Raw genomic sequence first — 14518 nt, 5'->3', positions numbered from 1 at the left:
TCAACACCCATGTGTGCGATACAGGATACAAAAACCCAAAAGAAAATTCAATCTCGTTACATGGGTAAACATAGTGAAAAACTAACAAACCAAAGGAAGTCAGAGAATGAAACAAGTTCTAGTACATCACTAAGTGAGAATGAGACAAGTTCTTACTCTTCGCTCAGTGCACCACATAGACTAATCAAGAAACTAGAACCCACCCAACCACCCCAAATGCATAATAATGATCACATGACATATGCAGAACGCAATGAACGAGCTCAAGAGTGCATGATTAGCATGGTTGAATGTCTTATAGGGTCACAGGTTGTGATTGGGCCTCATAATGCCAAATCTAAACCAGCAACCAAGATACAAAGCCTAGAGGAGTACCGATTTCCCTTTCAAGAGGAAGACATGTACTCCCTATAGAAGAGTCATTTAAAACAGTCTGTACAAACTATAGGCTTGAGAAAGCACGTGAAGAATTCAATACTTACACGATTAAAACAGTCTCTTAAAATCTCAATGCTCTCCTCAGATAATAAAGCTAGTATCACATCAACACTTACACCTTTAATGGCTCAACCTGAGATTATACAAGGACATAATGAACTACATAAACGAGGAATGTCAGGATTTGCAAGTTTTCAAACAGCCCTCATTAAGAATTGTCAAAGGGCCAAGTGTGCCATTGTACACATTGGGTACTTTTGAAAAAGTTGAGACCTAAATAGAGGATGAAAGTGAATGGGAATATGAAACAAACACAGGATCTGAAGCTGAAACACTAACTAAAACACCCATGGTTCCTTTGGAAGATTCTATCATGATATGGTTGGATTTCTCTACAGGTAATGATGTTCAGTGCAAACGCGCATTGATTAGCCCTCAAGCAAGTCATAACATCATGACAATAGACACTTGGGTGTCATTGGGACAACCTGAACTCACCCCGACAAGCAATAGTCTTGCAAAAGGAACCTCTGAACAAAACATTGAAGTTCCAGGTTACTTTAGATACATTGCTCGAACAATCAATGGCGATATGGAATTTACATTTCATGTCACCCTAGATTCCCTTGAGCATGATGTTATCCTTGGCGGACCTTGGATAAGTGCATCGTTATATTCATTAGATGAATCCATGCAAACAGTAACCTTGAACACTCTTGCATGCAATGTACAATTGCTATTTTTTACGGGAGGATGAAACCTTGCAAACAAGAGCTAGAACTTCCAACACATCTTACTGAAAAGATCCCTAGGATTTTGGTTGGATTGGAAATTACAAATAAAATCACCACAGCTCAAGCACAACTTTATCCAACATGAGAACACAATCTCATGACTCTCGAGCTATGGGATTTGTCAGGTCAACCAACACTCACAGCACATCCTGAGAAAGGATTACCTTTACACAAGACTTGAACATGCCATGTTTGGGGTACTTTGAACATACAATGTATATTGAAACTAACCCTCTCACTTGCAAGTTTTTTTGTGGTTGAGTATGTGTTGGAAGCAGATTTAATCTTGGGACATAAATGGACTGTTGCTTCCCAAGTACCATTGTGCTTTGCTAGCGATAGAGTCATCATGATGGTCAACGATAAAAAGTTGACAGTACCATACTGTGAGGAAGAATATCCACATGGAGAAAAAAAATGAGATCAAAATTTACAAATTCAAGGAGTCCATCTCAAGGCTTAAGAACCTGCACTTTCACAATTTAAGTCTCATCATGGATTAAGCCATATCACACAATAGCCATATCATGGATTAAGCCATATCACACAATAGCCACTATATATTTGTTAAACTTATTGCTTACTATTCTTTTGGATAAATTAATGTAGCAGCTGCTCCATGAGTACGAATCCATACTCATGCACTGGAGAACATTTGCACCAATGCCTCACCATCAACAACTTCTAAGTACATCTCTGGATGGGGGAGCCATGGGTGAGCGGAAGCTTGGTCAATGGTACAACCCATCGCTCAGAATTTTCCTTCAAATTACAAACCTCTCCAAAAGATGCCACAAAAATCAATGATCTTCAATCCATAGTGAAGATATCTATATTAGCCTCGCAAGTCGACGTAGTTCTTTCAATCCTCACCAACAAGTGGCTACTTCAACAGAGCAGTTTAATAAGAGTCTATATGTCTCAATTCTTGGACTTCATGTAAATCTACTTCTAAGAGCACTTAAATATACATAAAAACATAAAAAGCACATGGGCCGAAGAAGACATGATCATGTCCTGCTTAACAAAATTTGACAAGAATCCTGCCACACAAAGAGACATCATCACAAGCCAAATACTTCAAATGATGAATGTCGCTTCAATGAATTGAACGAGGAACTGAGAATCACCATCTCATTCTGATGATAAAGTCTATGTTCCTCATTCAATGAATTGAATGAGGAACTGAGAATCACTATCTCATTTTGATGATAAAGTCTATGTTCCTCCAGATCCTTCTCTCTTCTCTCCCATTATTAACATCTCTTAGTGTCCCCACTAACAAAAATCACATGTAACGTTGCCGAAGATTGCCAAAAACAAAGTGAGCAAAAAAAAAGCGGCTCACACAAATATAAATATGCAAATTCGCAAAACCCCTCCACCCCGTTAGGAATTCCCAATACACCACTAACCTCTTCATTCATTAACTAGCTTTTCTTATTCCTTTCAGAGGAACACAAGCCATTGAACGTCATTCAACATCAAAGCCATCGACAAATATTGTTCATTCTCTCCACATAAAAGTCTTCAACACGATCACGAGGATGCAATCGTCATCATCAGGAAGGGAAAAATGTTAACCCAATTCTAGGATTAATAAGAGCTACCGCCATTATCTTACATCAAGGAGTCACGGTAGATACACCGAAGGGTCATACATTTAAGATATCAAGCAATAGTGTCCAAAGCTACAACTTGGACGAGTGCCATAATGGTGTGACAGAGTATTTATGGCAATATCCGCTCTTCAAGAGCGTGTGGTAGCAAGTTAGGATGAAGTCCTAAGTGATGTACTTCATGGATATATTATGAGAGTAGTCATTGTAATAGCATTAGGCCTCATATGAGCCTAAAGTGCCTGGTCGACCATAGTTTGAGTGTGAACACTTATGGCTACGCCAAACAAGTCAAAGAAGAAATTGATAGACTGCTAAGAGTAGATTTCAAAATTATGCTAGTAGAGAAAGCTGCTTGGACATCCCTAATTATGGTAGTGTCCAAAAAGAACATGAAAATCAAAATCTGTGTGGACTATCGCAAGTTGGATGCCGCAACTACCTCGGATCCCTTTCCACTTCCGTTTACGGACTCCTTGCTAGATGAGGTGGCTAGGAAGGAAATGTGCTCATTACTATATGGATTCAGTGGTGGGTACAACCATATAAAAATGGCACCAGAAGATAGGGAGAAAACAATCTTCATCTGAATGGGGTGTCTTTGTGGTGATTGTCATGATGTTCTGCCTAAAAAATGCATCGGCTACTGTTTGAAGAATGGTGCAAGAGATTTTCTATGATTACCTGATAGACTTCATGAAAGCTTTTGTGGATGACTTCAGTGTATCTTGAGATAAGGCAAAGCACATCTATCATTTGAGGTTTTGTCTGCAGAGATGCAAAGGTACAACGCTCAAGCTAAATCCAGCCAAGTGTCCATTTGCAGTAAGATCAGGAACACTGTTAGGACACATAGTGTCAACCCAAGGATTGGCCATAGATCTTGCTAAAGTAGAGTCCATATCTAGAATGTCTGCTCCAGAGAACATCAAGAAACTAGAGAGGTTCCTTGGTAAGGTTAAGTGGCATGCTAGATTTTTAAAAAATTTAGCACATGTGGCCAACCCATTGTACGCACTTACCAAGAAAGATGCAAAGTATGAATGAAATCTAGAGTGTCAAAAAGCATTCCAATGGCTAAAGAGAATGGTGCCAACTGTACCAGTGGTGGACCACTTGAGACTGGAATGAAATATTCCATGTATATGTAGATGCTTCAGATAAAGCAGTGGGTAGTGCACTGATGCAGGAGAAGCAAGAGGGGTATATGTAACCTATTCATTATGTAAGAAAAGCCCTCACAAGGGCGGAAAGGAACTACAACACAATAGAGTGGGAAGCTCTCTCAATGATATATGTTGTGAACAAGTTTCGACACTACCTCTTGGGAAACAAATTTGTTTTCCATGTGGACCATCAAGCCTTAATTTATTTGGTGAACAAAGCTTCTCTGGTGGGGAAGATAGCAAGGTGGATGCTCCTACTGCAAGAATTTGAGTTCACCATCTAGCACATACCCAGAAAAGAAAATGCAGTGGTGAACTTTCTGTCTAGACTGGATTCCAGAGAACCAGCTCTAGGTGGAGTGGATGACCAACTCTCGAATACCAACTTATTCATATAGTAGCAGCTTCAAAAGCGGGGAAGAATTGGTATTATGATATGATGAAGTTTCTAGAGGATGGAACATACCCAGAAGGTTACATTGCTTAACAGAAAGAAAAGGATTTCCTTGAGGAGCAATAACTTCACAATGATTGCTGGGCAACTCTACAAAAGAGGCATAGACCGGATCCTACAAAGGTGTGTCCCGGACCATGAGAAGCAAGTGGTAGTGAGTGAAGCACATTGTGGCATAACCAGAGGACCCATGGGCATAGAAATCAGAACCCGAAAAATTTTGCAAGCAGGCCTATAGTGGCCAACGGTCATGAAGGATGCCAACGGTGAAGCAAAGCAATGTGATGTCTGTCACAGCAGATGGGTCAACCTGGTGATTTTGATAGATTGCCCATCTCGCCCATACTATCGATGTTTCCATTCATGAAGTGGTGATTGGATTTTGTTGGACCAATCAAGCCGCCCCACGAAAGGCAGCAGGTGTGAATACATCATTGTGGCAACTAACTATTTCACCAAATGATCGGAAGCTAAATATGTGAAGAGCAATTCCGCAGAAGAGGTGGTGAAGTTCCTCTTCAAGGATATTAGGCATGGATTGCCAGTCGAAATAGTCAGTGAGACCAGGGCACACCTTGCATGAATAAGATAATGAAAGGATTGATGAAAATGTACCTCATTTATCACAAAAAGTCCTCAACCTATTACCCATAGTGCAATGGCCAGGTGGAATCTACCAACAAGGTTCTGACCAAAATCTTAAAGAAGATCATAAATGCCAACAAAAATGATTGGGACCAGAAGCTAGATGTTGCCCTATGGACATTCCGCACATCTTACAAAGTCTCACGGGGCAAACGACATTCAAACTAGTTTATGGGCTGTAGGCACTAATGCCCATGGAATTTGTGGTGCCCAGTCTTAGAGTGGCCATCCAAGAAAAGCTACCAATGGAGGAATCCCGAGAGCAAAGAATAAAGGACCTCCTAGCTTTAGAGGAAGAAAGACAACTCAGCTCTCTACAAGCGGAGATAGTGCAGCAGAGAAGGAAGCCTAGATTAACATGTATCTCAAGCACAAAATTTTCAAGAAAGGAGACCCAGTATTTGTCTACAACTCCAAGCTGAGTTTGCACCCCATAAAATTCAAGAGTCGGTTGATAGGGCCATTCATGGGGGTAAAAAACCTATTCAATCAAAATGCCTTTACATTAGAAAGCTTGGATGGTGTACCTTTTCACAAAACAGCGAATGGCTTCAAGATGAGAAAGTACATGGGCCAACCGGGGTAGTCACACTAGAAGAAGAACAAGCCAAGGACAAGGAGCCGGTCCGAAGCATCCGTTGTGGCATGATCCCACTAGTAGAGATTGACGCGAAAAATCCAAGAAGCAACAAAGCCGCGGAGAAATTCCGCAAGGGTGGCGAGTCCGCAAAAGATCACAATTCCATAACCAAACAAGACCAGGTCAGGAAAGAAGCAAGCAACCAAGTGTACGCCTTTAGTAATGTATGGCCAACACGATGTCGGCATAAGTGGCTGCATGGAGGACAGTTGTCATAGCATCATTAAAACTCCACATGCAATGGTAAGACATGGAGGCAATGAGCAGAGTTTAATGCCTTTAAGCTAAGACGGCGGGAATGATATAAATCAAGGGTCAAGTCACATCGATGTTATGGGCTACCACACCTCTCCCACACCTCCAAGAGGGAACTCAATGCATTCACCTTTGGAAAGAGCAATAGAACACAACTGTTGTAGGGCACTTACCAATGCTTCGAACTTGTGTCCCTTGAGGTCTCCAAGCTCACTTGAGAAGCTCCACCTCCACGCTGTCATCGTAGAGTCGCTCACACCACCACACAAGGTAATCACTCTCTCTCACTCCTCAATACAAGCATGCAACATACAAGTATAGAGAAGGCACAAGTGCTAGAATGCTCTCTCTCAATCTCTCTCTCAAGACAAAAGCAAGAACTCTCATAGCACAAAGGGGGATTGTGTCCATTCATTTATGAGAAAATGCCTTATATACAATTGGCCCTTATTCACACTTGGGCGCCCAAAACTTACTTAACTAAGGCCTTGGGTGGCAATATCTCATAATGTACAACTTTTATAGTGACACTTATTAATGTCCTCAAATGGAGGAGCATATTTGTTGATCCAAAATGGGATTAACATCCCCCCTACCTGATAAAGGTTCTGTCCTCAGAACCGAGGTCGAAAGAATGATCGCCTACCTCATGACGATAGAAGTTACGACGTGACTGAAGCTTTTTCAGGGTTCTTTGGAATGCAGCATGTGATCTCCACAACCTAGTGTCAACCATATCCTCGAATGTGACATGCATATATGATGGTAGACACCTTAGGCGATGATAATATAACATCATGCCTCTGTCACTTGGTCCTTGAGTCATGTCAAATTGCAGCTGATCAGCACTATATCCATCATATCTTTCTTTGGGTTGATCTATCAGGACCACAAGCAGTTTCAAGAATTGAACATTGGCTACACTGTCGGGTCCGGAATACGGCACCATGCATGAATCCAATTCAGCATTTGCTTTCTTTGCTCTCCTTTATCTGTAAATGTTGCTGGCATGAATACAAGGAAGTTGTAACGACATGTGAATCTCTTTGCTTTGCCTCTTGAAACTCCAATGGTGTCCACCTTCTCTTTAGTGGCATGTACAAAGGATCTACTCTTTGTGTTGGTGGTGCACACATATATTGATGGCTATATTCTGGAAATGTAAGGTACTCTTTCCTCCAATCCGGCTATATACCAAAATCCTCATGTTTGGGGTTGGCATTATCTGTGATAATCGTTGTATAACCCCCTCTTGTGTGGACTGGATTAGCCTTCCTCCACCTGTGAAGCAGTAACTGATCATAAATGTAACAATCCTTATTTCCACAGCAGATCTGCCAAATGTGGGTTTGCCAGCTTTGTGTGTCATGCCACGTTGGACCATAACATGCCCTCTCCAGCCAAAGGCAATAGCTCTTCTAATTCTGGTCTTGGTGCTCGGAGAGAGTACGATACATATAGCTGCTTCGTTGATGTGACATCTCAATAAGCTTTGGGTAGAATCCGTCAAGTCGGTTCAAAGGGTGTTATTTGCATTAACACCTTGAACATAAGCTTTGGCTTGAGTAGAGGATTTCTGGCTCTTATGAAACCTTCGTACTCTGCAGAGCAGACAAGGACTCAAGAATAGAATCATTAGTAAATGGCTCAAGTGAGTCTTATAGTAGAGTGTGACTAACCTCTTGAGTTGGCCATGGTGGGAGATGGGTCTGTTGAGATGTCAAGCTCAACATGAGCTGACACTCACGAGGTGCCCGCATGACCGTTCGACATTTATATCACTGGCAAGTTTGCTAGCTGGCACTGACATATCTTCGCTAGAGATTCTACAACTAGACTACACCGACTAGTCCACATCTACTCACTCCTCTTAGCGTGTTCACATTATGGACCGCTTGTATATACTTTATTATGTGTGTTAGTCACTTTATCTTCTTCTAGACCTCTTTTGTTGTGTGAAAAAGAAGAAGAAGAATTTTTAGCCTCTTACCTTGTGTGCTATGTGCTCCTCCCCAGGGCCAAGGCAGCTTCAGCGCTTCCCGCCCCCTTCGGTCTATCTAATTTGTACCGGAACGAAAGCTTGTTCTCTTCTAGGGTTTGCGTGAGTGTGTGTGCTTGCAAGAGCTCAAGCTCTCTTTTCCCCTACATCTTTTCATGGTATCAGAGCTTGGTTCATGATGCTAAGGGTTGAGTAGCAAGCAAGAGAAGCACAGGAAGCGGTACGAGGGTAAGAGCTTCATCTACTCTTCTCCCTTTGTGTTGGCTACTACATCCTTGTCGGGAGCTCTTCGAGAGGCACTAGCAAATGAACTCCAATGGAGCTTTTTTTCAAGGAAGAAAGCTACAGGGAAACTATAGGGTCTTAGTGGACAAATATTTTGGGCCAAAAACACGTTTCAGGCGCGTCTGGACTTCCGTTTTTCGGTTCACAGGCAAGCACTCCGGGTAAGTTTTGATTCTCTGTAGAACTCTGTTTTTGGAACTGCAGGAAGGGAGATTGGTTGTGCAGACACTATGTGTGCTACAAAGAGGTCTCAAAGTTGCCATTGGGTGTATATATGCAAAGTAAGGTCATTGGTTGTGACAATTTGGGTGCAGTATAGTACCGTTGGCAGAGAATACAGTAGTTTGTGCAAGTCAAGCAAGAGTGATGTTATCTGTGTTGCAGAAAAGATGTCGAATGATGGCATAAACCAGATTGTTGCAGAGAAGCTTGACAAGAACAACTTCCATGCTTGGAGGTTTAGATTGACCAATTTCCTGATGGGAAAAGGTTACTGGGACTACATTGAAGGTGAACATGAGGAGGCACCGAAGATACCGGAGAATAATCCAAGTGCTACAGATATAAAAGAGTTCAAGGAGCAAGGAAAGTCATGTATTGGCTTTCTATAAGCATACAGGACACTATGATTGGGCATATACAGGATGCCAAGTCACCACCTAAGGAGGCTTGGGACACCTTTGTGAAGCTGTATGAAACCAACACCAAGGCATGAAAAATTCAGTTGAAGATTGAGCTTCATATTGTGGAGAAGAAGAATATGTTTGTGAATGATTATGCTTTGAAGATCAAGGGTATTGTGGAATCCCTTGCATCAATTGGTGTTTTTGTGGATGATGATGATAAGGTGGAAGTGTGTCTGCGTGGTGTCGGGCCACAATACAAGGCAGTTAAGATGTCTATTCAGACTACTCGTCGGGAGAACATTCCTAACTTCATAGATTTGGTGTCAATGTTGATTGTTGAAGAGAAGAACTTGGGTGAAGATCAACAGTCTTCACAAAACAAAAATAGTTCAGAGCAGCACACAATAACATATAGGTGGAAGAGGCCAGTTTAGGGGCAGGGGGAGTCAACGAGGTCTTGGTAATTGGCAAAGGCAGCATAATGATACATGAGGCTATTTTTACTGTGGTAAGCCCGGGCATGTGTAGGCAGATTGCTATAAGAAGCAGAGTGACATGCGAAATGGAAAAGTGCAGCAAAACAACTATGCATCCTTTATCAGAAATAATGAGGATAATGAGAGGTTGTTTATTATGCAACATGTGGTTAATGCTGTGTCTCAAAATGATGTAGCAGCATGTAAGGATGATGTATGGTATGTTGATTCAGGTGCTGGTCTAACAATAGACCCATTACTAGAGGATTCTCGAGGTCCACTAAGCACATGTGATTGTTGCTCTTATTCATATGATAGCCACATTGTTGTTTACATCAACCTCTATGGAATCCTTCATTGGAGCCTACCAAACTACTCATCATAAAAAATAACATCCATGCTCACTCGCATCTCACAATAGTGGGGTTATAGCATCTATAACCTTTTTTCTCAAGGGAGTATCCAATATACATTTTTTTTCTTTGGGTTTAATTTTGCTAAAATATTAGCCCCCACCATCTAGTCTTAGACATTTTACGTGTATGCCTTTGTCTTTCTCAACCATAGCCCTCAAGCTTTGAAACTGTGTGAACACTTCACTTTTCTCTGTCATCATGAGGTACACCCACACCTTCCTAGTGTGGTCATTAATGAACGATACATAATAGAGGCATCCTTTGATGGATGTCATTTTTTTATACCCCAAACATTAGAATATACAACATGCAATGGTATTTGACTTGCATTTCTATCATCATGTGGAAATGGATGCTTAGATTGTTTTCCCAATTGGCATGAGGGTGACTCTCCAACAAACAAAGATGAGTTGCGTGAGACGACAGTCACATGAGCTACAGGATGCCAAGCTCTGCAACTCCATCGCAAACAAATCGAGGAGATGCACTTTTAGACCGCCAATTCACTGAGGAGTGATGAGTCCAAATGATGGCCAACCCAGTTGCGCTCATCCAGCAACCTTTTTTGGAGATCTACCTATGTAACACATTCTATGTCCCCCGATTAGTACAACATTGACTAGCTAGATGGATGCCATTTCATAATTGTACTACCCTGAGCATATAGACATGCATATAACCTCCTAGTGATAGAGTTTATCTTTCTTGATAGATGGAGGACATACATTCATTCCATCCACTTCAAACTTTAGCAAACTTGAAATAATGCTTTGGGCTTGCATATTTTTGAGCCATCGAATATTGACACTACCAATATGCCAAATGTCAATGTTTAGAATCACACTTGTACCATGTGCAAACATTGTAACCTTCACTTCAGGCATGTTTACATCCAATAATGTAAACATTCCTCTAATCATATTGCCCTTTGCAACTATGCAGCATTGGTTATTGAAGTCTTCTACATAGCAACCATGAGGGTTAAACCTCACTTATAGATCTTACCTTCACTTCAGGCATGTTTACATCCAATAATGTAAACATTCTACTAATCATATTGCCCTTTGCAACTATGCAGCATTGGTTATTGAAGTCTTCTACATAGCAACCATGAGGGTTAAACCTCACTTATAGATCTTACATCTGTCCAACAAAAACTAAATTTTTCCTAATATTTGGAGCATGAAGTACATCAGCCAGATACTTCAATTTGACATCTTGCATAGATAATGACACCTTACCAATATGCATAATAGGATGCACTGTATCATCATCTATTTACACATACATTGGTTTTTTCATTTTTTACATATCTCTAAACCAGTCTCCATGACTTATCATGTGCACCTGAATCAACATACCATACGTCTCTAGGGTTTCTTGCATCTGTAGTCATAGAACTAAGCATATGCAACATCATAAGAAGCTGCTTACTTCTATCTTCGACCTGCTTGCTTGAAGATGCGTAACTCCCTTGCTGCTGTAGCTTCTCACTTTTGATGTCATTTTGCTTTTTATAACACTCCTTTGCTATATGACCTAGTTGGCCACAATAATAGCACTCTATGCTATTTCCACTCTGGTTTGTTTGCCATCCACCTTGGCCTCCCTGGCTCCCTCTACCTCTAGAGTAGCCTCTTCCACTTGTTTGTATATTATATTCTTATTATTGTTGTTGCACATGATTTTGATTTCCAAACTAGCCTACACCTTGACATTTAGATGATGATATGCCTTTACCTCTACATGTGTCTATGTAGAAGGCCTCATCATGCATATTTCTAAAAGATAATTTACTCCCAACATTCATCTCCTCATCAGTAATAAGAAGGGCTATAAGATTTTTAAAGTTTGAAAAGTTTTCTCGACTTCGAACAGATGTCCAAAAGTAGTCATACTCTTTGACAAGCCTGTTCAATGTGACTAACACAAAGTCGTTGTCATCCACATGAGCTCTAATAGACCTGAGGGCATTGGCAAGCCCTTTTGTTTTTAATGAGTAATCACTTATTCCTTTGCACATTATGCAGCTCTTGCTTCAACTGCATCTTTCTTACCTTGGGACTTATGCTATACAACTTAACTAAGGTATCCCATATATCCTTAGGTGTCACTGCATCCTATATATATGACCAATCATAGCATTTGACACAACCAATACGTCACTTTGCTCACTCTCACAAGCTATGCCTTAAAATCCCATACTTACTGAGGAGTGACATTTTCTTTTGGAAGCTCTGGTTCCTTCTCATCACTTGAAATAAACTCCTAGTATCCTTTTCCCATGAGGAAAGTTTCTCATCTTGAAATAAACTCCTAGTATCATTTTCCCATATGAAGTTTCTCATCTTGAATGTCCAAGCTTGAAAATTATTACTTTCCGACTTCTCACTCACAATTTGTGACAAGCTACCATATATCTTTGTGCAGTAACCTACCAAAGTAAAAACTTTTGCACTTGCACAGCAAACATGACAATAAACTTGTAATCTCTAACACAGCGATACTGTAAACCTTTTATACTACAACTATATGTGAATCAGTCACATAAACATACATCCACCAACAACCTACAAATCTTAGATTTTGTGCAGACTATCTTCTAACCAAATTTCTACCTATAACTTTTCACTAAACGAGGAATTGGACATATCGAGTCAAAATCGGCACTTTCATAGAGTGTCAGCAAAAAATTTATAAAGCCAAAATGGGGCCTGAAATGCACAAAAATCTAATTAACAAATTTAACTAGAAATAATAGGGTCTTCTTCCTTCACCTAAGAGGATGCCTTAATCTGAGATAGTTCCATCAAACACTCTCACCTGGCTTAAAGGTTTGAGGCATGTCTTCAATAGTTCCTTGATGCAAATCTTGTGTAGTAAAGTAGAGTGAAGCAAACATCTAGATGAATAACTTGTTAGTTCCGTTTGGATTGTTGGTTTTCTATCTGAATCTAGAGAAATCGTTTCTTTCAATAAGCCTTTTCTATGGCCATGGACTCCATATACCTTCTTATCTTAATATCAAATATATGCTCTAATTCAATGATGATTGGGATAAAGTGCAATGATAAGGATAAAGTTAGTTAAATTCTTGTCGAAGAAAAAGCACATTTTTATAATTCTAAGTAAAGAATGTATTATAGATTACATATACATGCGTGAATTATTAGTAGTTTTAAAGAATATTAGATCTTGTCATGGACCTTGTTTTTTCTATTTTGTTATTTGACATAAAAAGTGAAAAAAAATTACCTTGAAATTAGCAACATATACATTCTTTAAAAGAAGTTTAAATGAAACTATGCTTATTTTGCAAAAGTTATAAAAAAAGTTCTCTTTAATGTCTCCAAAAGATTGTAAAATTGATCAATATTTAGGACTAGTCAAAAATCAAGATAGCCTATCTCACGACTCTTGAACATTTTTCATGACTCGCTGTTTAAGAACCTTCTTACACTACGTTGAGAACAACAAGGACATGCAACAAGTTACCTCATCTCGCGACACGGCGGATGCATCAACATCTAAAGGGCTACAAGTCAAAGCTTCAGCATCAACATTTTACCACACTACAGAGCTCAAAACACATAATAGCACGACTAAAAGTATTTGTCAACTCACTTTGGTAGTCACTGCCAAAGGAGTTCGTCGAAGCTTAGCAATAGACAAAAGAACTTGCACTCTTAAAAACAAGAATGGACATAAAAACATGTTGCTCGTCTCACAAGGAGGAAAAAATAACAACAAGGGAACCACAAGAACCATCTACCAAAAAAGGTAGAGTGCCATAAGAACCTCTCATAAAAGGAGCCAAACAATCCTCATCAACCATCTACAAGCTCCTCAATTTACTAATAGCCAATCACATCAATGGGTAAGCTTGTCAGCTTACCATTCTTCAGCTACTCAGTGAGTAAACACAAATACTCACCCACTCATGAAATTTTTTGAAAGTTTATAAGCAACATAGCCTCATCATTGACATCCTTCTAGGTATATGTGGATGGGAGGGCCATGGTGGGCGAAAGCCTAGTCAATGGTATGACCCATCACCAAGATTTTCCTTGAAAAGGTGCAAGCACAATAGGTTGCTCTTAGTGACACCCATTCAAACCTCACCAGTAATAGTGAACCCCTTCAACAATAATTTTTTCACCCGTAAAATTCTAAAAATATCTCAACAAGGTGAAGAACTTTTCAATTAATTTTGCAAGTCAAAAGAGTTCTTTCATGCCTCTCTAGCATAGTGTTTCTAGCTAATTTTCCTCTCAACAGAATGGCAAGAAAGTAGTCTGGGATATCAGACCAATCAGGCAATGTTGTAGGAGATGTGTATCCACCCGTCAAAGCTTCTGGATTCAAACACCAACTCTAGAGAGGTCATAGGGACAATCAAAACACAACTCAGCTTTGGAACTTCACACACTCACACTCTGCTCTCACACCTCTACGAACTCTCTCACTCTCTATTACATGTACATAGCATGTTTTCTAAAATAGAGACACAGCATTCCCGTTCAACACATTACAGAGAGTACACAGAGATAAAGTGAATAGCAACATTGCTCTTTGTTAATGTATTACTTCCAGAATCACTACAAGTTCACTGTGGAGAAACTGCTCAACACAAGGCTAAGACCTCCTAAGAACTATGATTATAGTAAATTTCACATCACTAGCTGTCCACTAGTTGTGAACTAAT

The sequence above is a fragment of the Cibotium barometz genome, chromosome 28 (assembly GCF_041138505.1).
Source record: "Cibotium barometz isolate CiBa-2024 chromosome 28, ASM4113850v1, whole genome shotgun sequence".
Lineage (NCBI taxonomy): Eukaryota > Viridiplantae > Streptophyta > Polypodiopsida > Cyatheales > Cibotiaceae > Cibotium > Cibotium barometz.
Note: the sequence above shows the minus strand (reverse complement) of the source record.